This window comes from Lissotriton helveticus, chromosome 2_1 (genome assembly GCF_964261635.1).
Source record: "Lissotriton helveticus chromosome 2_1, aLisHel1.1, whole genome shotgun sequence".
Classification (NCBI taxonomy): domain Eukaryota; kingdom Metazoa; phylum Chordata; class Amphibia; order Caudata; family Salamandridae; genus Lissotriton; species Lissotriton helveticus.
In genome coordinates, this window is record NC_136059.1 from 1,432,125,660 (window position 1) to 1,432,148,822 (window position 23,163).

Sequence of the window (23,163 nt, forward strand, 5' to 3'; positions counted from 1 at the left end):
AGGGATGAGATTCTTGAATGAGGGTGCCCGGTACGAGAGAGGCTGGTAGGATCTGACAGAGGAGATGGTCTGAATAGTGAACTGCGTAGAATTCTTAGGAGAGGAAGGTGGAGGGGGGTGATGCTGGTGGTCTTGTAGCTGGCTAGTAAGTTGGAGGTGTCTGTATAGGACAGACTGTGATTGGCTTTATTGGGGCGCGGGAGCACGGAACTCCTCTGGAGGATATTAGGGAAGGGGGACAACTTGGGGCTTAAAAGTAAGATGGACGCTACAAGCTGCGCAATAGAAGAGATGAGAGAATCAAGTTTGCTGTCCAGGGAGAGGAGAGCTGAGCACAGAGTGTTGGGTAGCACGATGGATAAGGGCAGGAGTGCAAAGGGTGAGGGGGGACTGGGAGGGGTAGGGGAATGGGCTAAGGGAGGAGGTGCAGAGGGGCGATTGAGGACGGGGAGGGATGGAGGAGTAGGAAACGGGAGGGAGAGTAGGGAGTGAGGGGGGACGGGGAAAGGTGGGGGAACGAGATAAGGGAGGAAGTGCAGAGGGAGGAGGGGAGGGGTGGGGGAATGGGTGGGGACTTGGGGAGCAAGAGTAAAAGGGGGGGAAGGTGGTGAGCGTTGGGAGTGGAGGGTAAAACAGTGGTGGGAAGAGAAATATTTGAACTGGTGTTGAACAGAGGGGAGGAGTAGAGGTCACCAATAGGAGGAGAAAGTTGAGGAGTAGGCGGGGGTCAGGTGAAGGCCAAAGGTAAAGGGATAGGACAGGAGAAGAGGCTGAACAGGGAGGGGGGACAGGGGGATGAATGCCAAGGGTGCATGGAGAAGAGAGGAGAGGGGGCTGAACAGGCGGGGGAAGGAGGGGGGTCCCTGAAAGGCAAGGAATATGGGGAGAAGAGAAAGGATGGTGCTGGACAGATACTGTAGGTTAAGAACGGTGGATGAAGGGGGACAGGTAAGAGGTGGAATGGGGGATTGGGCTAGATGGAACTTGAGGGAGTAAAGGACTGCAAGGTTAGAGGGAGAAACGAGGAAGGAATTGTCAAGGAGGGAGACATGGTTGGGAAGCAAAGAAAGAAGGAGGGGAGGTTGAAGAGAGAAGGAAGGTGAGACATGGTTGGGAAGCGGTGGAAGAGGGAGGGGAGGTTGAAGAGAGAAGGAGGGTGGAAGAGAAGAATTTGGGGGATGGGGAAGAGCAGAAAGGGATGGGGTGAGCGGGGGAGAGAAGGGGGAAGGTAAGGGAAGTTGATCTGTAGGCCTGGTTGTAAAACAGTCGGAATAAGAAGGGGGGAGGTTGGTTGGAATAAGGTGGAGGCAAACGCGTTAGCAACTCGGGCAGGTGCAGGGTAAGGAGGGGGAGTGGATGCCAGAGGCAAAGCAGACGGGATAGGGGAGGAACATATTGGGAAGGGGTAAGAATGGGCATTGAGGGAGCAAAAGTAGGGGGAAATAAAGGGTAGGCCTGTGACTCCCGGGAATGTGGCCTGATGGAGTATTGGGGAGTCAGGGGGGGAGGAAGGGAGAAAGGAAAGGAGCTCAAGGAAGACTCTAGGGAGATCATATTTGAATGGGTTGGACGAAGGGAGTGGAAGAGATGGTCAAAGAGAAACAGGAGTCTGTAGCTTGTATCATGACAGTGCCATTATTGTAAAGTGTAATGGTAAGAGAGCCATTAAAGCTGGCAGAGGGGGAAATTTGTTGCCGCTTTCCATGCGGGATAGATGAGGAGGAGGAGACATTGAGGGGATTGTAGTAGCTGGTGGACCAGGAAGGGATATTGTGAGTGTAAAAATGTAAGTCATTTTTGCGCTTCCCTAGGCACCCATTATGGAATTGATCAACAAAGAGGGAATCGGGGAACTGTTCAATGGTGTTGTGCTTGAACCGTTTTGCTGCTGCTTTGGATAGATTAGGGGGATAAATGGCTTTGAAGCAGTTAACTCCGGACTTAATTCGAATGGAAGCCATGATAGGGAGGGGAGGGACCACTAGGGTAGCAATAGTGCAAAGAAGAAAAGGATGAGGAGGCGCATATTCCGGAAGTCGAGTGAGTATAATCCAAAAAGAGTGTGGACAGGAGGCGACTAGAAATGCAGGGCAAGGGACTCTGGTCTAATTCCCCTCTAAACCATCATACCAGAGGGATGGAAGGCTAGCTTATCTCCAGTGGCGGAGAGGGAGTAGGATCACAATGGGGCCAAGACCTACCACCCAGGGATTAGGACTTACAAGTATTGAGATCTGCCTGGAAACTGGAGTCCCCTAGAGGATCACAGTGATAGGTAGAGACATTTATCCTGACCTGGATCGAAACACCAGACGAAGGCTGCTCTACGGGCAGGGAGATGGCTGCTGTAGTAGCCAAACCAGTGGGGAGGTTTTACTAGTTAAGCAGAGACACAGGTGGTTGGAAGGCAAGTAGAGTAGGACCGATAGGAGGGAATCCTTGGCCACCCGAGATAGGCCAGCTGGCCAGACTGAAAGAAATGTCCAGGACTGGTGACTGACTCCAAGTCGTCGTCTTCTTCTCCAAGCATCCCAAGCCCTTTCACTCACTCAAGTGGCTTGTGGAGACCTAATGGGGCTTGTATTGTTGCCCATGAGACTTGTCAATGAGACTTCCCCGATGAGACCTGTACTCAACTTTTGCTGTAATGTGGCTCGATGATGTGAACAATTCCACTGGCGGCCATCATAGGGTCAGGCATGGGGTGGGTGTCCTTTCATATCCCCACTTCTGTGTGCCCTTCACCATGTGGTGGGACTGGTCTTGGGACCCCTCTGGGACTGCTACCACTCCTTCAGGGAGCCTGTGGGATGCCCTCCATGTCGTAGCTGCAGGAGGGAGAAACGACTGCCATTTTAAGGTCAGGCGGTGCGCCTCAGGACCACCTCCCTACTCACTCTACTATCTCATCATGGGACCCCCACACCTCCGTACCGTCTCACCAAGGGTATAATGTCAGAGGGGGGGGTCCTTCAGGTATCAGCCGATCTCTGCTGCAGAGACTTCATGCGCGTTAATCCGGCACTTCGACACCCGTCTCCAGGCTCTTTCCCAACTTCTTGCCTTTAAACGTTTTCTGCCGCAAGCCGCCTCCTCTGCTGTTGGGCTGTATCCCAACTCCTCCGTGCAGCGCTACTCAGCCTCCAGCCCCCTCCAGTACCTCCACTGCTAATAAGCAACTGATAGAACATCCCATTAAGTGTGCCCTCATCAATTCAAGATCATTAGCAAAAAATTGCTATGAAATTTTAGATTTTATCGAGCAACACAAGATAGATGTTATATTTATAACAGAAACCTGGTCCAAGGCTTCCTCGGAATCTGAACTAATTATAGCTACCCCTCCAGGTTACACAACCATCACCTACGACCGCATAGATCACAGAGGAGGTGGGATTGCAATTATTTCAGGAGAAAATTTCAAAGTTTCCTGCGATCTCACTTCCGCAAAATTCTGAATGTGAAGTGCTTGTTTTTAAAATAAAATTAGATGGAAAAAAACCTTTAATGGAATACTACTGTACCAACCTCCGATTACAAAGTCTCACTTCCTAGAAGTATTAGGCTCCTACTTAGAAACTCGATTTAAGACCACAAATGTCACTATTCTCGGTGACCAGTTATCACCTAGAAAATTCAAATGACTCAGAGGTCAATAATCTAGTAGATTACATGTATTCTTTTGGGCTTAAGCAAATAGTTATACCTCACATTAGGCCGGACGCACTCTTGATGGGATCTTTACAGATCAACTATCCCTCCATTTCCAGGTGGCTTTACCACTAGTATGGTCTGACCAATACACCATACTATTTAATCTTCCCTCCTCTAACCTGGCCAGCTCTACTGCCTTTCTTCTGCCGCCATGTACAACGTGGCCCTGGCACAAAAATGACTTTGCCAGGTTAATGAACTCTCTATCTGCTTCTGACTCATTTCGGATAACAGACATTTAAATGATGGCAGAAAATTACCACTCTTGGCTATCTAAAGCCATAAATAATCTAGCCCCAGGGGCCACAACAACCAGCCAATATAAAAAACCCTCAGAACCGTGGTATTTTCCTAACCTCAAAGAACAAAAAAAAGATCGTCCGTAAGCTAGAACAGAACTGGAGATCAAACTATACTAAGGAAGACAAAATCAGATACAAGCAAGCTCTAAAAACCTATAAATCTATTATTTTTGTGAACAAATCGGTTTACTTTTCTGAAAAAATTGAATCAGCAAAAAAATAAACGAAATGATTATTTAGAACAGTCATGGCACTGTCAAACACAGTTCAAACTAAGATGACCAATACCAACCAAGATTTCTGCAACACCCTAGAAAAACCCTTTCAGACTAAAGTACTCAGCGTTTATTCAACTTTTTCCTCAAACACTCCTAGACCAGTTAACAAACATAACCCCCAACCAGAAATGGACTCACAATGTCACTTTTCTAACTTCACTCTTTTATTCCAAGAACAAATGAAGAACCTCTTATTAAGTACCAAATCAGGTTCTTCAGATGGCCCATGCTATCCCAAAGTGTTACATTCTGTAACAGAGGTTATTTCTGCACAACTTATTTTTAATGAATGTATTATTACAGGCATTTGCCCAAAATTATGGAAGAGAGAAGCAATCCTCCCACTTATAAAAAAAAAGACCACTCTTCCAGCATCCACTCTTACAAACTATCGACCCATATCACATCTGCCTCTGCCAGCTAAAATCCTGGAAAAAGCCCTCAATCAGCAACTTTGTGCCTTCTTAAATTAAAACAGTTTGCTAAATGATTCGCATTTCGGGTTTCGGAGCCAGTACCGCATCAAATCATCCCTCATAATAGCCGCAGAGATTATTAGTTCTTCTGTAGACAAAGGAGACAGTGTGGCCTTGATATTTCTGAATCTCCCTGCAGCGTCTGATACTGTCAATCATTGTATTCTGATTGATTGCTTGCATGAGCTAGGAATTAGAGACAAAGATATCGCCTTTTTAACAACATTTTTGACAGACAGGGAACAATATACAACCCTAGAATAATGTGTCCCTAAAAAACATGGAATCTTCCCTGTGGCATCCCTAGAGGGCTGTTATTAAGACCCACCTTATTTAATTTGTATATTAGACCCTTGGTTAAACTTATCAGAACATTTAGGTTCTCAGTGGTCTCCTACGCAGACAACACACAAATTGTGGTGTCTGCCTCCGGAAGTCCGGTCCATACAGCCTCTCATTTCCATCTCTGTATGGAAAACATCAGTATTTGGATGGCAAAAAACTGCCTAAGCTAAAACTCAGGTTAAACCGAAGTTTTGCTCTTCGAAAATAATACTAACTTTTGGTCCCCAGACTGGTGGCCACCAGACATGGGACCTCCCTCATCACTAGTAGAAGAGGTTAGAACCCTGGGGGTCTTTTTTGACAGAAAACTCTCCTTTGAGAACCAGATTAACCAAATAGCCTCCTCAGTCTTCTTGCGTTTGAAGATTCTGAGACAAATCCTACCCTTTATCACCTCTAAGCTCCAAAGATTGGTCATGTGTGCAATGATTTTGTCCAAATTAGACTATTGCAAAAGATTGTATATCGTTCCAAAACAAAAAAATATATCAAAACTATAGACACTACAAAGTAGGGCAGCAGTCTAATTTTCAATCTCCCCAAATGTAATTCAGCATCTTTCGCACTGTATCACCTGCACTGGCTACCTGTGAAGAAAGGGATTGCTTCCAAGGCCTTGTGCACTGCATTTAAGGCACTACACAGTAATGATACAGTTGCCCTTAGGCAATGCTGTAACTGGTATATACCTCCTAGACTCTTACGTTCCTCAGGTTCAAAAAATATTGTGGTGCTCAATTTCAGTTTAGCCCGTTGGGGAGGCAAAAACTTTGTGGCCATTTCCCCTATATTGTGGAATTCCCTCATTTTTTAATTGAAAATTCCCAGACACTTCTACAGTTCAGGAATTCATTAAAGATGTGGCTCTTCTAAAACCCAGCTCACTTGGGATCCATCCTGCCTTGCTGATCACCCTTGTGTAGCACAGTGCCAAGACACCTTTGGGTATATGAGCGCTTTACAAAACTTTATAGCATAACATACCTCATCTCAATAGTGATGTAGTTTAGGACTGTTGCCCATTAGGTGGATGAGAGTACCTATTCTTCCACAATTCTTCCAGCAGTTCGCAGTTCTAACCAGGTACTATTTGTGAAATCCTTCCGGTGTATAGTACGAATAATGCAGTTGTTATGAGTACCTCTTTACAAGCACTGTTGGTTACAGAGATCCGTATTCTAGTGTAGATGTCCTCCCAATCTTTGTTGGACAGGGAACACTCTAATTCTGTATCCCACGTCTGTTGTGCAGGCAATCTGAAGGAGTAGTTTGCTTTCCACAGGACTTTGTAAATGTCTGACAGTAAGTGTTTAGCATCGTATTTTGTGATGATTCACTTCTCAATCGGTGTTAAAGGTCTACTAGCAGCATTCTTATTCGTGGGAGTGTGTAACCCAGTGTCCGATCTGTCAGAAGTGTAAGCATTCAGTTTCTAAAATGCCACATCCCTGTTTTAGTTGTTCAAAGGGCAAATGGTCCTCTTTGTTGTACAAATTCCCCAGTGGCAGTCTATACATTCTGGCCCTTTTGCCGCTGGTGAAAACTCAGGGTTACCCCTCATGGGAGTCATGGGAGATGATATTGTCATCAAGTTCCCATTGATAGCCACTGTATCCCATGTGTCAAGGGTTGCTCCTAGTATTCAAAAGATGTATACACCCCAGGATCTATGTTTTTTGGCGCTGCAGGGTAGCATCAAGATGCGGGTGCCCGAGACCGCTTGGTCCATAAAGCACCAATACAATTCTGAGGTAGAACAGTGCCATTCAACCATTTAGCGGAACTGCACTGCCGCATAATAGTGTGGAAAATAGGGGCTCCTCAATCCAACTCCCCCCACTGTTTATCATGCGTGTTGTCTAAATGTTCAATGGATCATTGTATTTTCTTCAGGACACCATACGGTGGCTGTTGGGGTACCGTTTGAATCACACATAAAGTTTTAGTCTGTATTGTCCTCTTGATTGACTCAATGTGGGCACAACCATGTCAGACCTCCCATATGCCATCTCTGCAGATCCTTGTGTGTTTTGTCAGTGGTGGTATACATTTTATCACTCAGGTATGGTATATGTTCTGTGTCCACAACAGTGGATATAATTTTTGTAACATATTTCATTTCTGCATTTAATTAACTGTGACCTAAGAGCATTTATTTGCAACCTTGATGGTTAGCCAAACTGCTGCAGCTCCCAAAGAAGGGACGGGATAGAGGTCATGGGATCTGACAGCATCACCATGATGTAATTGGAATTAGGGATGGGTGGAATTCATGGAATTTCACTCCATGGAATTCAATGGGGTTACATAAAAACGCAATGAGATTCTGCGGAGTTCCACCAATGGGCGGAAAATATGCCAGTCGTGCTCTAATTTAGCACGGGCAGTGGGAGCAAGGCTGACGACTCAGCATGAATGACACCATGCATTGATCAAGAACTTGTGGCCATTCGAGTTGATTTTGCTGCAGCTCAAGCAGAAATTGTAGTAGAGCGGCAGCAAATCTACTCGATAAGCTGCTCTCTGACTGCAACCGCCTGCGTTCGAAAATCACGCTAGGGGATGCCAAAGCTTGCTCGTCGGCTCACATTTCTGGAGTCTCGTAGGAACAAAATTCTGGCACACGGCGATTGGCTGAATTCGGCCAGGACACCACTTTACAAGAGTAACGTGGAGTCGTGAAATTCACCAATTCCATAAGCGGAATGTAATATTCCAACCCCCACGATCGGTAAACAGAGCTAATTTAGGATGTTGGCTCCCAAACGTATTCCCTTTATTTGGCTGTTCAGTCGTATCTTCTCTGCCAATGGCCCATATATAGTGAAAACTAGAGCAAAGACAGGGGATTCCTGACTCGTTCCTCTATTGACAGCTAATGGTTGTGAAAAGAGCTGTTTACTTTAACTTTAGCCACCAGGGCAGAGTAGCCACTCAAAATCCAGATTTTAAATCTGGGGCCTAGAGCGATCTTGCCCGATAGCTCCAAAAAGAATGGCCAGTGGACCCGGTCAAAGGCCTTCTCTGCATCAATAGAGATTGAAAATCCTGGGTGCATTTCACCTTCTTAATGTGTTGTATTATAAAAGTTATACGTGAGGTGTATTAAACGTTTGATGTTATCACCCCCTTTCAGGTATGAAGCCTGTTTGATCCAGATTCACCATCCCTCCTGCATAAACAGGGTGAGGTAACATGCCAATATGTCCATGAAGATTTCAGATCTACGTTTATCAAAGATATAGGTCAATACTACAAGCACTGTTTGGGGTCCTTGGCTGGTTTGGTAATTACAGTGATAACCGTAAGGGTAGGGTCTGCTATCCTATGGTCACCCCATTTTTTTGCTTTTTGCTTCACTGGTTTTCGACTTAATGTGGCTGTGGGCCTGCTAATCAGACCCACAGCCCTGCTGTTCTCACTCTAAATTCACAACCATGTACATCACCAATTGGGATTGGATCACCTTATGAGCCCCTGTACAGTGTACTATAGGTACCCAGGGCATAGGTGCATCCAAGGCCTACCAGGGGCTGCAGCATATCTTTTGCCACCCCTGGCTGGCCATCCAAACTGACACAACTGGCTGATCACTCAGCTGGGGCAAGGTCGTGTAATCACCCCTTGCTTAGATATAGTATACCTATGTCTAACCTTATATCTGGACACATATACATCTATAAGTCACTCCTATGGCAGGCCTTAACAATCCTGGAGGCAGAGTGCTTGGTTTTATGTGAGATGGTGCTCTAGCATGAGCTGAGCCTGTCTGCAGCTTATGGAACCAAGTCCTTATAGCTGTTCTAGGATATTGCCATACCATATACTCTTAAGTGCATTATGAACCTCGCAGTTAAATGCTGTCTTTGGTTTGGCTTTATCAAAACATGGCGTGTAAGGTGTCATACACTTTGGAATACTACCCCTTCGCTAATTCTGGCGACGGGGGTAGCATTCCACCCTTCTAGAGGGAGAAGACATGTTGCTAACATTAATCCCGGTTAAAGTTAACCAGAGCCTCAGCATCACAAAATGAGTGCTGCTGCCACAGACACAAGTCTGGCCTCCTGCTGCTGGACAAAACTCCGGCAGGGGAAGCCTGGACAATAGGTTTCCTGTCACAGGGAGGTGCTAGCACCACCCCAGACAGGAGATAGTGAATTTGGGCAGGGAGGGCCGAATGAAACTAGACACTGCCTGGGGCACACAAGGTGTCCAATGCATAGCCCAGTTCAAACCGGTGCTGGGGCACTCCAGCCCCAGCTCTGGCGTGAAACTGGACAAAGGGAAAGGGGTGTAACCACCCCCTTCCTGGGTCTCACCCATAGGAGGGGCCTAGCAGGTAATCCAGCCCCTTGATTTGGAATAAAGGTAGGAGCTGTGTCCATAGACTTTAGATAATCCTAACTGAAACTCTGATACAAAACTCTGGACCCTTTGACATCCTACTCGACATAGAAGACTGAAGAATCTCCCTTGTGGTCAAGGAGTGACCACCCTATGCAAGCAGGCACCATCAAGCGCTCAAAGGTTTGCTTTGTTGTTGCTCTCGCCGGAGCTCGAACAACAGAGATCAACAAGACATGGACTTCCAGACATTCAACAGCCCGATTCACAGCCACAGCAAAGCTTAGACCCGTGGAGGCGACGTGAGACGTGGGACCGGCCATCTTGGAAAGCCAGCGAAGTGCTTTCTGTGCAGCTCCTGAGGCACCCTCGAAGCTGTGCATTGGAGATTGAGAAGCCCCAGCCCCGAGCAGCTTTTGCACCGAAGATCACCTCTCCACACTTACCGAGTGCTGCTTGGGGCCCTTTTGCATTTTTCTGCTTGAAGCATCTATCCGGTCACTTGCCCGTTGGCTAGTGGCCTCTGTGACAATGAACCTTCAAATTTTCAATGCTGTTCTGGTTGCTCCAGACTGGCCCTTGCTCCCCTGAAAAGGAGCAGCCCATCAGACCTTGCTGGTCTGATCCAGAAGCCATCTTTGAGTCCTACGTGGGTTGCATTTGCCAAGGCCTGTTGACTCCGAATCGAGATCTGACACCGCCGACAGCGAGAACCTTCGTGGGACAGTCAGTGCCCAGCGCCTGGTTGTCGTCAACACCTCCTGGTCCACGTGGCAGCGGAGACAAGCTTCATGACATCACCTGATCACAACCTGACATCGCCTGGTTCCTTCCTGGTCACTGGCTAGTGACCCAGACTCTGTCCCCTCTGCTTTCAGGTACTCTACATCTTTGATCCAGCCTTGGATCCAACCGGACTCTTCTCTCCTGGTCGCCTGCAGCATCTTTTCTCCAAGGCTCCATAGACTCCACGACGAAACCCGACACACTTTGACACCTATGCACCCGCTTCCTGTGGGTGAGGTAACGTGAGTACTGCGGTGCTCCTGTAGAGATTTATATCCCTAGTGTCCTAGTTTTAAGTATGTTCTAGTCCAGTCGGAAGACTTCCAAATCTGCAACTTTCTAACTTTATGCACCCATTGACTTCTATTGGTGCACGCGTGTGCATTTAGACACTGCACCCGAATCCTGTGGGCCTCCCACTTCCTAACTGCTGTTAGTCCAGTGTAGCCCCAGCGATTCCCAAGGCCCTAGGCCTTACCATTGTTCGGGACGTGGTTCTTATACCACTATTTTAGTATAGGGTTTTAGGGGGCACTAGGGCCTATCCATATTTGTGCAACTTTTGTATGCTATATTAAGTTTCTTGTTATACACTTGAGCTCCTGTGCTCATAAAGAGTTAAGGGGATTTATTTAGAAATAAATACATATATATTTTGAATATATAACCTGTGTGGTGTCTTTTATTTGGTATTAAAAGGTTTGCATATGGTAAAACAGCTGGCTTCACATGCCCTCTTGAGTTTAGCCTAAGACTGCTTTTGTCCATGCTACCACTAGGATAGCTGGTCTATAAGGTTGACTTTACAACCATCACCATAAGGGTTGTTTGGACTGGTGCAAGGTGCTCACTAGAATAGTGAACATTATATACCAGGCCAACTTCTCACATTGGTGGCAGCAGTGGGATTTGAGCTTGCTGTTGTTTTACCATTGTAATCTTTGATATCATTTGAAAGATCACACTAGGTACCATAGGTACATATAACAAAACTTAAAATAATTAAGTTCTACTGAACTTAGTTGTTGTAGAGGAAAGGGCCTAGCACACCCTGACTACAACTCCTAGAGAGGTTCTAGTAGGTAAACACTCAGGGTAGGTAGGTGCACACACCACACCTCACTAGTCATGTCTGGCTCAGGTGAACCCTCTGATTCTCTACCTGTGGAAAGTGGCCTTGCCAAGGCACCCTCCAGATATGGGATGCTCAACTTTCTTTCGAGAGATGAGGTCATTGTGTACCTCCAGAAAGTTGAAACAGGGTTCCAACCCTACCATCCAGCACCTGATAGAAGTCATAGAGGCAGGTGATCTTGAGATGGCCTGTAAACCAGGCCCCCCAGATCATACAGGTGATGGTGTCCTCTCCACAGAAGATGACCCCTTAACCCCAGAAGAAGAGGAGGAGGAGGAGGAAGAGGAAGAATCAGATGGAGATGATGGCCAGGTCCAAGTCAGGAGGCTTAGCCAGGCCAACCTAAGTTTACATGGGAATGGAGAAGGGTTTCACCTTTCCAGACCTAACAGTAGACTTAACCCAGGTGTAGGAGGGTGGATACCTGACTATGGTTACCCCAGATTTTTTTGCCTTGTGTTTAGCTGGTTTTCGACTAAGTTGGCCTGGGACCCTGCTAATCAGGGCCCCAGGCTATCTGCTCTCTCTGTGAAATGGACTCCATGTACCCTAGGTACATACCTAATTGGATATTGGGTCACCTTATCAGTCCCTGTACAGTGTACTATAGGTACCCAGGGCATAGGTGCATCCAAGGCCTACCAGGGTCTGCAGCATATCTTTTGCCACCCCTAGCTGGCCATCCAAACTGACAAGACTGGCTGATCACTCAGCTGGGGCAAGGTTGTGTAATCACCCCTTGCTTGGATATAGTATACCTATATCTAAACCTATATCTGGACACATATACACCTATAAGTCACTCCTATGGCAGGCCTTAACAATACTGGAGGCAAAGTGCTTGGTTTTATGTGAGATGGTGCTCTAGCATGAGCTGCACCTGTCTGCAGCTTTCGGAACCATGTCCTTATAGCTGTTCTGGGATATTGCCATACCATATACTCTTAAGTGCATTATAATCCTCGCTGTTATTGATAACTTTGGTTTGGCTTTATCAAAACATGTCGTGTAAGGTGTCATATGCTTTGGAATACTACCCCCTCACCAGTTCTGGCGACGGGGGTAGCATTCCACCCTTCTAGAGGGATAAGACATGTGGGTAACAGTAAACGCGGTTAAAACTAACCAGAGCCTCAGCATTACAAAATGGATGCTGCTGCCGCAGACACAAGTCTGGCCTCCTGCTGCTGGATGAAACTCGGCAGGGGAAGCCTGGACAATAGGTTTTCTGTCACAGGGAGGTGCTAGCACCACCCCAGACAGGAGATAGTGGATTGGGGCAGGGAGGGCTGAATGAAACTAGACACTGCCTGGGGCACTCAAGGTGTCCCATGCATAGCCCAGTTCAAACCGGTGCTGGGGCACTCCAGCCCCAGCTCTGGCGCGAAACTGGACAAAGGGAAAGGGGTGTAACCACCCCCTTCCTGGGTCCCACCCATAGGAGGGACCTAGCAGGTAATCCACTCCCTTGATTTGGAATAAAGGTAGGAGCTGTGTCCATAGACTTTAGATAATCCTGACTGAAACTCTGATACAAAACTCTGGACCCTTCGACATCCTACTCGACATAGAAGACTGAAGAATCTCCCTTGTGGTCAAGGAGTGACCACCCTGTGCAAGCAGGCACCATCAAGTGCTCAAAGGTTTGCTTTGTTGTTGCTCTCACCGGAGCTCGAATGACAGAGATGAACAAGACCTTGACTTCCAGACATCCAACAGCCCGATCCACAGCCACAGCAAAGCTGAGACCCGTGGAGGCGACATGAGACGTGGGACCGGCCATCTTGGAAAGCCAGCGAAGTGCTTTCTGTGCAGCTCCTGAGGCACCCTCGAAGCTGTGCATTGGGGATTGAGACGCCTGAGCCCCGAGCAGCTTTTGCACCGAAGATCACCTCTCTACACTCACCGAGTGCTGCATGGGGCACTTTTGCATTTTTATGCTCAACGCGTCTGTCTGGTCACTTGCCCGTTGGCTAGTGGCCTCTGTGACGATGAACCTTCAAATTTTCAATGCTGGTCTGGTTGCTCCAGACTGGCCCTTGCTCCCCTGAAAAGGAGCAGCCCATCAGACCTTGCTGGTCTGATCCAGAAGCCATCTTTGAGTCCTACGTGGGTTGCATTTGCCAAGGCCTGTTGACTCCGAATCGAGATCCGACACCGCCGACAGCGAGAGCCTTCGTGGGACAGTCAGTGCCCAGTGCCTGGTTGTTGTCAACACCTCCTGGTCCATGTGGCAGCGGAGACAAGCTTCATGACATCACCTGATCACAACCCGACATCGTCTGGTACCTTCATGGTTCCTACCTGGTTCCTTCCTGGTCACTGGCTAGTGACCCAGAATCTGTCCCCTCTGCTTTCAGGTACTCTACATCTTTGATCCAGCCTTGGATCCAACCGGACTCTTCTCTCCTGGTCGCCTGCAGCATCTTTTCTCCAAGGCTCCATAGACTCCACGACGAAACCCGACACACTTTGACACCTATGCACCCGCTTCCTGTGGGTGAGATAACGCGAGTACTGCGGTGCTCCTGTAGAGATTTACATCCCTAGTGTCCTAGTTTTAAGTGGTTAAGTTCTAGTCCAGTCCAGTTCTAACTTTATGCACCCATTGACTTCTATTGGTGCACGCGTGTGCATTTAGACACTGCACCCGCATCCTGTGGGCCTCCTACTTCCTCCCTGCTGTTAGTCCAGTGTAGCCCCAGCGATTCCCAAGGCCCTAGGCCTTACCATTGTTCGTGACGTGGTTCTTATACCACTATTTTAGTATATGGTTTTAGGGGCCACCAGGGCCTATCCATATTTGTGCAACTTTTGTATGCTATATTAAGTTTATTGTTATACGCTTGTGCATCTGTGCTCATAGCGAGTTAAGGGGATTTATTTAGAAATAAATACATATATATTTTGAATATATAACCGGTGTGGTGTCCTTTCATTTGGTATTAAAAGGTTTGCATATGGTAAAACAGCTGGCTTCACATGCCCTCTTGAGTTTAGCCTAAGACTGCTTTTGTCCATGCTACCACTAGGATAGCTGGTCTATAAGGTTGACTTTACAACCATCACCATAAGGGTTGTTTGGACTGGTCAAGGTGCTCACTAGAATTGTGAACATCATATACCAGGCCAACTTCTCACAACCGTCTCGCATATAGATGCGGTGAGAGTGTCAGTATTAGTAAAGGTGTTATATAGACGTGTTAGAATTGGCGCTCAGAGTGGGAAAAATATCTTATAAAGAGTGTCATGAAGCTGTCTTGGCCCATGGCCCTTCGTAAGTGGAGCCCAGCAGTCTCTGAGATAATCTGTCAGAGAAATATCTACCTCCGGGGCTGTGGCCTTCTGTGGTGTAAAAAATGGCAGTGTGTTGTCCACGCGGTAGGACCAAATACTGAGAGCCAAAAAGGGGTTCCAAGGTGTATAAGTCCACATAAAATTGATGGCAGACTGGCTAGGCCTTCTTTATCCTTTATGATCTCCCCTGCACTCATGGTTAATTGCTTTACAGCACCTCTCTTAGCTTACATGCCAGTAATCTACGGGCCTTTTTCACTCCTTTGTAGAAACATTATTGCAGGTGCAAAAGGACATGTTCATCTTTATCCATGTTCAATTGTTGTTTGGCCAGTATGAACTGGCACCCAATACTTTGGGCACCGGACTACTGGTATCCCTCTTCTAGCTCCTTTTACCCTCACCTCCAGTTCTCAACTCTTATCCTGCCTTTTCTGGTTATTTACGGAGGCCTGTGAGATTAATTCTTCACCTATCACTGGGGGCATGGCTGAGCTGGCGACTAAGATGGCTGCCTGACTCGAAAGCTCCGGGTCTGTCGCCGATAAACCTCCACCTAACGGTGCCTCAATGGTGTGAGTCAGACATCGGTGAGATGGCAACGGGGCCGTGAGTGAACATTCGTCGCAAGAACGGCAGCTGAAGGTGCCCGTGGTGTGGAGATCTGAGAGTGGCGTTCCAGAGTCTGACGTGGCCCTCGGAGGCCCGAGTCGACAGGGAACTCAGGTAAGCCTGAGGGAGGGGCTCAGAGCACATTGACGGGCCAGGCAGAGCCCTGCAAGCCACGACCCCTTCAACGTTAGAACTGATCGAGGTGGGACTCCAAGCCGGCTGCCCCGCTGCTGTCGCTGGCACTTCCGCCTTACAGATAGCGGAGGTAGGATTCATCATGTTGGCGGCTGAGGCACACAGTGACTGGGACTAATGGCGGTAAGGGGCGAGAAGCTGGAGTTGAGTTGCAATGAGGCGGACCATGCATTGACCGCCCTGCAGTGAAAATTCAGTTAGTGACTGCAATGTCCCAGGGACTCTTGTGGCATATTTATTCACCTGGATGAACCGTGTCCCAGAAAACAGAAATGCACTAAATATACCGATTTCAACTGCAGTCGGCGTCTCGATATGCTTCCGCCTAATTGCTAGAAACTGTTTAGTGGAGCGCGCCACTTTATATAATTAGCCACAAGCAGCCACAGCCTGTGCATACACTCTGTGCTCAACCGAGGTGTTGTGGTGAGTTGGGCCTGAAGGCTGAACCCTGACGCTGGTTGCCATACACGGCGTGCAGTGTCGATCCCAAGCAGGAACTATTTCTTGACAGCTTCTCTCCCACCTCTAACGCTCTGCAATGGGCCGCACTGACCCTATACAATGGCAAATAAACTTCAAGGATAGGAAAACCCCCAGGCGTGAGGAGATTGATGGCACCACCGAACCAGACCAGAGGCAGCTGGAGGGTGCGGCAGCCATCATGGCTGAACTTAAGGCTGGTTTCCAGTCCATCGATGCCCGTTTGGACACAAGTCGACTCGATGACATAAATGGCCTATTAAAGGCACAGGACACCCGGATTGAAAAAGAAGAACAAAGGATCTCAGAGCTGGAGGATGTACACACTTTTGTCCAGAAAAGATTGGATAGGACAGAAGGCCTACTCAAGCAACTCGCAACAAAAGCAGATTTAAAAGCGCGTTTGCGCAGAAATAACCTGCGAGTTGCTGGTATTGTGGAAACAACTAACACAGGCCCCATGTCCAGATTCAATAAATCCGTCCTGGTGGAATTACCTGGAAGGGAGTCCTTCTTTGCCACATCTGCTGTTGAGCGGGCACATCGATCGTTGGGTCCCACCCCGCCACCTGGGGAAACCCCATGGATAATCATTGCTAAACTCTTTGAATTACAATGACCATGACACTGTGCTCCGTCTGTCCAGAGAGCATGGTTCGCTCACCTACAAGGGCTCCAACATTTTGCTATTTCCACACTTTATGCCCTTAGTACAAGAAGCCCGCCGCAAGTATACCGACGTTAACCACATGGCTGCTAGAGCTATTCCCCTGCTGTGCTGGACAGCAACCAAAACGGGTGTGGTCATGACGAGCTGAGCTCATCATGAGCACCTGAGAGGTATATGCCATGACGAGCTGAGCTCGTCATGAGCACCGAAAGGGTTAAGCGTTCACTCCAAAAGGCGAACATCAGATATGCTATACTATAACCGGCTAGACTCCGTGTGCGGATCGGGAACAAATTACATATTTTTGAAACTCCGGATGCAGAGGTCAAATTTTGGAAAGCTCAACAACAACACATTGCAGCGATGAGAAAAAATGGAAGACTGGATCCTGATGCTTGAAGCTCTTCAGAATTTGCTGAGACGCCGCATTCGTGGAACATTGCCTGAAATGAAAAAACAATGGTGTATTGATTGACTCTTGTGTGATGGGATTGACAGTTGATTTGTATGCTACCTGACTGGGGTTGCTATTCTACCACTCTATTTAGTGACACAGACCTCGATTCAAGACACAAAACTGGGCTGAGTGGACATGTCTACAGCAGTGACTATCCGGTAACGTGATGGCTCCATTGGGGCGTTGCCACCCCCCTCAGGATAACTTCCGGCACATTGTCTCTTACTTAGGATTCACCGGGTGCCTCATATTTATGTATCCAATGGGGGTAGGGCTGGGGGTGAGGTTGAGATGGGTTTTCTGTTATAGCTTGTTTATTATTAGTTTTTAGTTCATTTGGAGCACATTATCCTGTACAGTATGACAAGTTGCAGCCTAACATCACCGGTTAGTATCAACTGGATCATTAGTGGTTGAATGATTACAAAAGAGATAAACACCACTGGATTGCACCATAGCTGTTTATCTTGGAATGTAAGAGGGCTATTGTACCCAAAAAAGAGCAGATAAATGTTGACCTATCTAGGGAGACACTCCATCCAGATTGCCTTCCTCCAAGAGACACATTACTCTCCACTCCCTACCCATGGATTTGCAGTGACATGGGGGCAAAATCGGTTCTTTTCCTGTTACAGTACCTATTCACGAGGGTTGTGCATCTTAGTACACTGCTCTCTCCCCTTCCAGACCATATCAGTGATGACGGACCCAGAAGGCAGATTTATCTTAGTGCAGGGATCTATTGGGGGAATACCAGTGCTTCTAGCTAACATATACGCTCCAAATATAGACATATCAGATTTTTTCCCTACAATAGCTATGCACATTGAACGACTAAACACTGATACTATATTAATAGGCGGAGTCTTCAACCTCACACTAGACCCTACCACTGACACTACCGGAGCTGGGCGTGTCACAAAGCCACAGGCTACGAAGGGCCTTCTTACTCTATTACACGCAGCATTGCTGACGGACCCCTGGTGTATTAACTATCCTGAATCTCGTACCTACTCCTATTCTACCCCACACTGCACACAGTCCCAAATTGACCATTGATATCTCACGCCGCAGTTGCTCTTGGAGGTACAGAAGGTTGAATATGTACCCCGTACTATCTCTGATCACTCCCCGGTATTGTTGGAGGTGGTTTTCCCTTCGGTCCCCAAGCAGCGTCTCTTATGGAGGTTTCCTACAAATGCTCTGCTAGATTCATTATTCCGCAGCGAAGTGGGGGACGCTATCATAGAATACTTTGTGTTGAATAAGGGCACCGTAGAGTTGCAGCTTGTGCTTTGGGATGCCTTTAAGGCTTTTATTCGTGGTATCTGCATCTCGAAACATGCTGGTGTGTTGTGCTTCATATGGCGTGAATTGGAAAACAATTAGCAGAAACTAAAAGACAGGACACTGCCATGCAAGGTACCCCATCATTGGCAGCACTACGGGATCATTCCAGTCTAATGGCTGAATTTACGGATGCTGCTGCCTGAGAAGTTAAGTATCTGGGAAAATATGCTATGGCCCGAGTGTACGGGGAGGGGAAGAGACCCGGCAGAACACTTGCTCACCTCCTCCGACCACAGTATCAATCAACATCTGTGACTCAACAAGACACTGACGTGGTTTGAATCACTAACGACGGGAGCTGACATCACTACAGCTTTTCTTGATTACTATACTCGGGTATACCAGACGCGATGCCCACCTGCTGGACAGGTCCTTAATGACTATTTGCAAGAGATAGCTATGGTATGGCTTGAAGAGGGACAGCAGGATTTTCTAGCTACCCCGATAGATGCAGACGAAATTAACCAGGCGATGAAAGATTTAGCCAGCAGCCATACCCCGGGATCTGACGGCCTCTCTGGAGACTTTTACAAAGCCTATCAACATGAATTCGCTCCACCCCTCTTGGAGGTATATGATGAGGCACTACAAAGCGGGTCACTCTCACCAACAATGCGCAAAGCCATTGTCACACTTTTACTTATACCAGACAGGTTGCCACTTAAATGTCAGTCCTACAGGCCACTATCACTACTTAATCACAACTATAAAATCCTCGCTAAAATACCTGTCACACGACTGGCACTGCTAGTTGACACCATGTTATGCCCCTTTCAGGCCAGATTTATTCCAGGGAGGTCCACGTCATTAAATCTACGCGCAGTCTTCTCTGAGATGAATCAAATTGAACCTACTTTACTGGCAGCAGTGGAGATGCTGTATGCCGAAAAGGCCTTTGATTCTTTAGAGTGGTCCTTTCTGTATGCTGTGATGCAGAAATTGGGTATCCCCACTGGATTTCTAAATCTCGTTAACCTGCTGTACTCTAATCCAGTGGCATGACTGAAAACAAATGGTATGATCACACCTCAGTTCGCTTTAACACGCGGCACCAGACAGGGGTGCCCACTTTCACCCCTGCTATTCATAATACCTATGGACCCGCTTGCCCGTCATATACAGGAACGACATTTACACAGTGGATTGCAGTTACATATGGGCCTACTTACCGCCTCATTTTACGCAGATGCTCTTTGTGCGCAAACCTGCAGACAATCTGTCCCCTCTTTTGAGAGAGGTGGTCCGATTCAGAGTGCATTTGGGCTTGGTCATAAATTGGAACAAATCCGAAATATTGACCCCCGCCACTATTTCAGGAGACCTTGAGTTTCCCTTGCGATGTTGCACTGATCCTCCTAAATATCTGGGCATCTACCTACATTGTAGCACCCCTGAGGTCATCCGTTTAAATTACGGTCCCACGATCGACCGACTTGAGACACATATCAACAAATGGACGAAACTTCCTCTCTCCATTGCTGTTAGATTGCTATTATAAAAATGGTGGTATTACCACGATTTCTATATCTCTTTTTAAACATCTCCATTACTCTAACAGTTACTTTTTCTTAATACACTTCGATCACTACTGACATGACTAGTTCTGGGCTAGTTAACAACCGCGGGTGAACTGGGCCAACTTGACTATGCCATTTGAACGGGGGGCTTTGGGATCTCTGACTTCTATCTCTACTACTTGGTGGCCCAAGTCCACTTTACGTATTACTGGTACCACCCAGATGCCCGACTTCAATATCTCAAACCCGACAGATCACAGATACATTCCAACTCGCTATCGACAATATTGCCCCGAAGCCTTCCACGATGTCCTACAAAAATCCAAACAGTGCCCACGACATGTTGGGCATGGATCAAGTTGCTGAAGTATCTGAAATACAAGTCCTTTTGCTCTCCACAACTACCATTGGCAGATAACACTACTTAAACATAGACTTCTAGAAATGGGCGACTTGTTTCACCGCTCCAGACCTTGTTCAACTGACGAGCTCCGTAGAATTTATGGATCTCTATTGAAAATTTTACCAGAAGCCTTGTCTGAACCGACTGACTTTCCCTCACTTACGCTTGTTATAAACTCACCTAATAGCACTCATTTAGTGTCACGCATTTACCACATATCGCTGTCCCTTCGCCCATCTGTGGGCACTAAAGCGCGAGAATCCTGGGAGCAGGACCTTGACATCACTATTACTGATGACATATGGCACTACTGTTGCGCACAGACGTGTTACATCTCTAGAAATTATAGGCATAAATTATTACATTTTAAATATCTTCACAGAATGTAATTAACTCCAAAACTATTATCCAAAATGTACCCAACAGTATCGAACGCATGTAAGAGATGCGGAACTCAAGAGGCAGATTTTTCACACCTTGCATGCCACTGTACACCTGTAAAAGCATACTGGGAAGATATTTTTCTACATATGTCCATTATGGTGGAACAAACTATACAACTCAAACCATTGATGGCCCTTTTGGATATGTCAAACCACTCAAGAGAAGCATTAGAAGGTTCTCTGCGATAGCCTTATTGATAGCTAAGCGACAGGTTTCACTACACTGGGCAGAGCGCAGACACCATCGATGCAGGCATGGCTTCGGCACCTCACTTACTGCGAAACTATGAGTGACATATATGCCACACTTCTGCCCATCACTTTGCGCCTATGCGATATTTGGCAACTGTAGGACAGTTGGGTCTGCTTCCTATGCTCACCCCCACTTTTTGCTGTGATTCTCTGGTTTTTCGACTTTAGTGTGGCTGTGGGCCTGCTAATCAGACCCACATCCCAGCTGTTCTCTCTCTAAATTGATAACATGTACTTTAGGTACATACCAGATTGGTTACTAGGTCACTCTTGTGAGCCCCTGTATAGTGTATCATAGGTACCCAGGGCATAGGTGTACCCTAGGCCTACCAGGGGCTGCAGCATGTATTGTGCCACCCCTGGTTTGCCTTCCAAACTGACACCACAGGTCTGTTCACACAGCCTGGGTAAGGTGGTGTAATCACCCCTTACTTAGATATAGTATACCTCTATCTACCTTTACATATAGACACATATACGCCTATAAGCCACTCCTATGGTAGGCCTCGACAATCCTGGAGGCAGAGTGGTTAGTTTTATGTGAGAGGGTGCTCTAGCATGAGCTGAGCCCCTCTGCAGCTTTTGGAACCATCTCCTTATAGCTGTTCTATGATATAGCCATACCATATACTCTTAAGTGCATTATAATCCTCGCGGTTAATGCTAACTTTGGTTTGGCTTTATCAAAACATGTCATGTAAGGTGTCATACACTTTGGAATACTACCCCCCCCCCCCTCCAATTCTGGCGGTGGGAGTAGCATTCCACCCTTCTAGAGGGAAAAGATATGTAAGTTACTGCTATACCCGGTTAAAGTTAAACAGAGCCTCAGCATCACAAAATGGATGCTGCTGCCACAGACATGAGTCTGACCTCCTGTTGCTGGGGGAAACCCCAGCAAGGGCGGCCTGTACAATAGGTTTCCTGTTCAGAGAGGTGCTAGCACCTCCCCAGACAGGGGTTTTGTGTATTGGGGCAGGGAGGGCTGCATTCAGTGAATGCATCTAGACACTGCCTGGGGCACACAAGGTGCTCCATGCATAGCCCGGTTCAAACCAGTTGCTGGGGCACTCCAGCCCCAGCTCTGGCGCGAAACTGGACAAAGGGAAAGGGGTGTAACCACCCCCTTCTCAGGTCCACCCATAGGAGGGACCTAGGCAGGTAATCCAGCCCCCATTCTTAGTATAAGTATAGGAGCTGTGTCCCCAGGACTTTAGATTATCCTGGAACGAAACTTTGATACAGAACTCTTGGAACTTCGACATTCTATTCTGACTAGAAGACGGAAGACATCTCCCTTGTGGTCAAGGAGTGACTACCCTGTTGTAGGAGGGTGGATACCTGACTATGGTTACCCCAGATTTTTTGCCTTGTGTTTAGCTGGTTTTCGACTTACTTGGCCTGGGACCCTGCTAATCAGGGTCCCAGGCTATCTGCTCTCTCTGTAAAATGGACTCCATGTACTCTAGGTACATACCCAATTGGGTATTGGGTCACCCTATGAGCCCCTGTACAGTGTACTATAGGTACCCAGGGCATAGGTGCATCCAAGGCCTACCAGGGGCTGCAGCATATCTTTTGCCACCCCTGGCTGGCCATCCAAACTGACACAACTGGCTGATCACTCAGCTGGGGCAAGGTCGTGTAATCACCCCTTGCTTAGATATAGTATACCTATATCTAAACCTATATCTGGACACCTATATACCTATAAGTCACTCCTATGGCAGGCCTTAACAATCCTGGAGGCAGATTGCTTGGTGTTATGTGAGATGGTGCTCTAGTATGAGCTGAGCCTGTCTGCAGCTTTCGGACCCATGTCCTTATAGCTGTTCTGGGATATTGCCATACCATATACTCTTAAGTGCATTATAATCCTCGCTGTTATTGCTAACTTTGGTTTGGCTTTATCAAAACATGTCGTGTAAGGTGTCATAGACTTTGGAAGACTACCCCCTCACCAGTTCTGGCGACGGGGGTAGCATTCCACCCTTCTAGAGGGATAAGACATGTGGGTAACAGTAAACGCGGTTAAAACTAACCAGAGCCTCAGCATCACAAAATGGATGCTGCTGCCACAGACACAAGTCTGGCCTCCTGC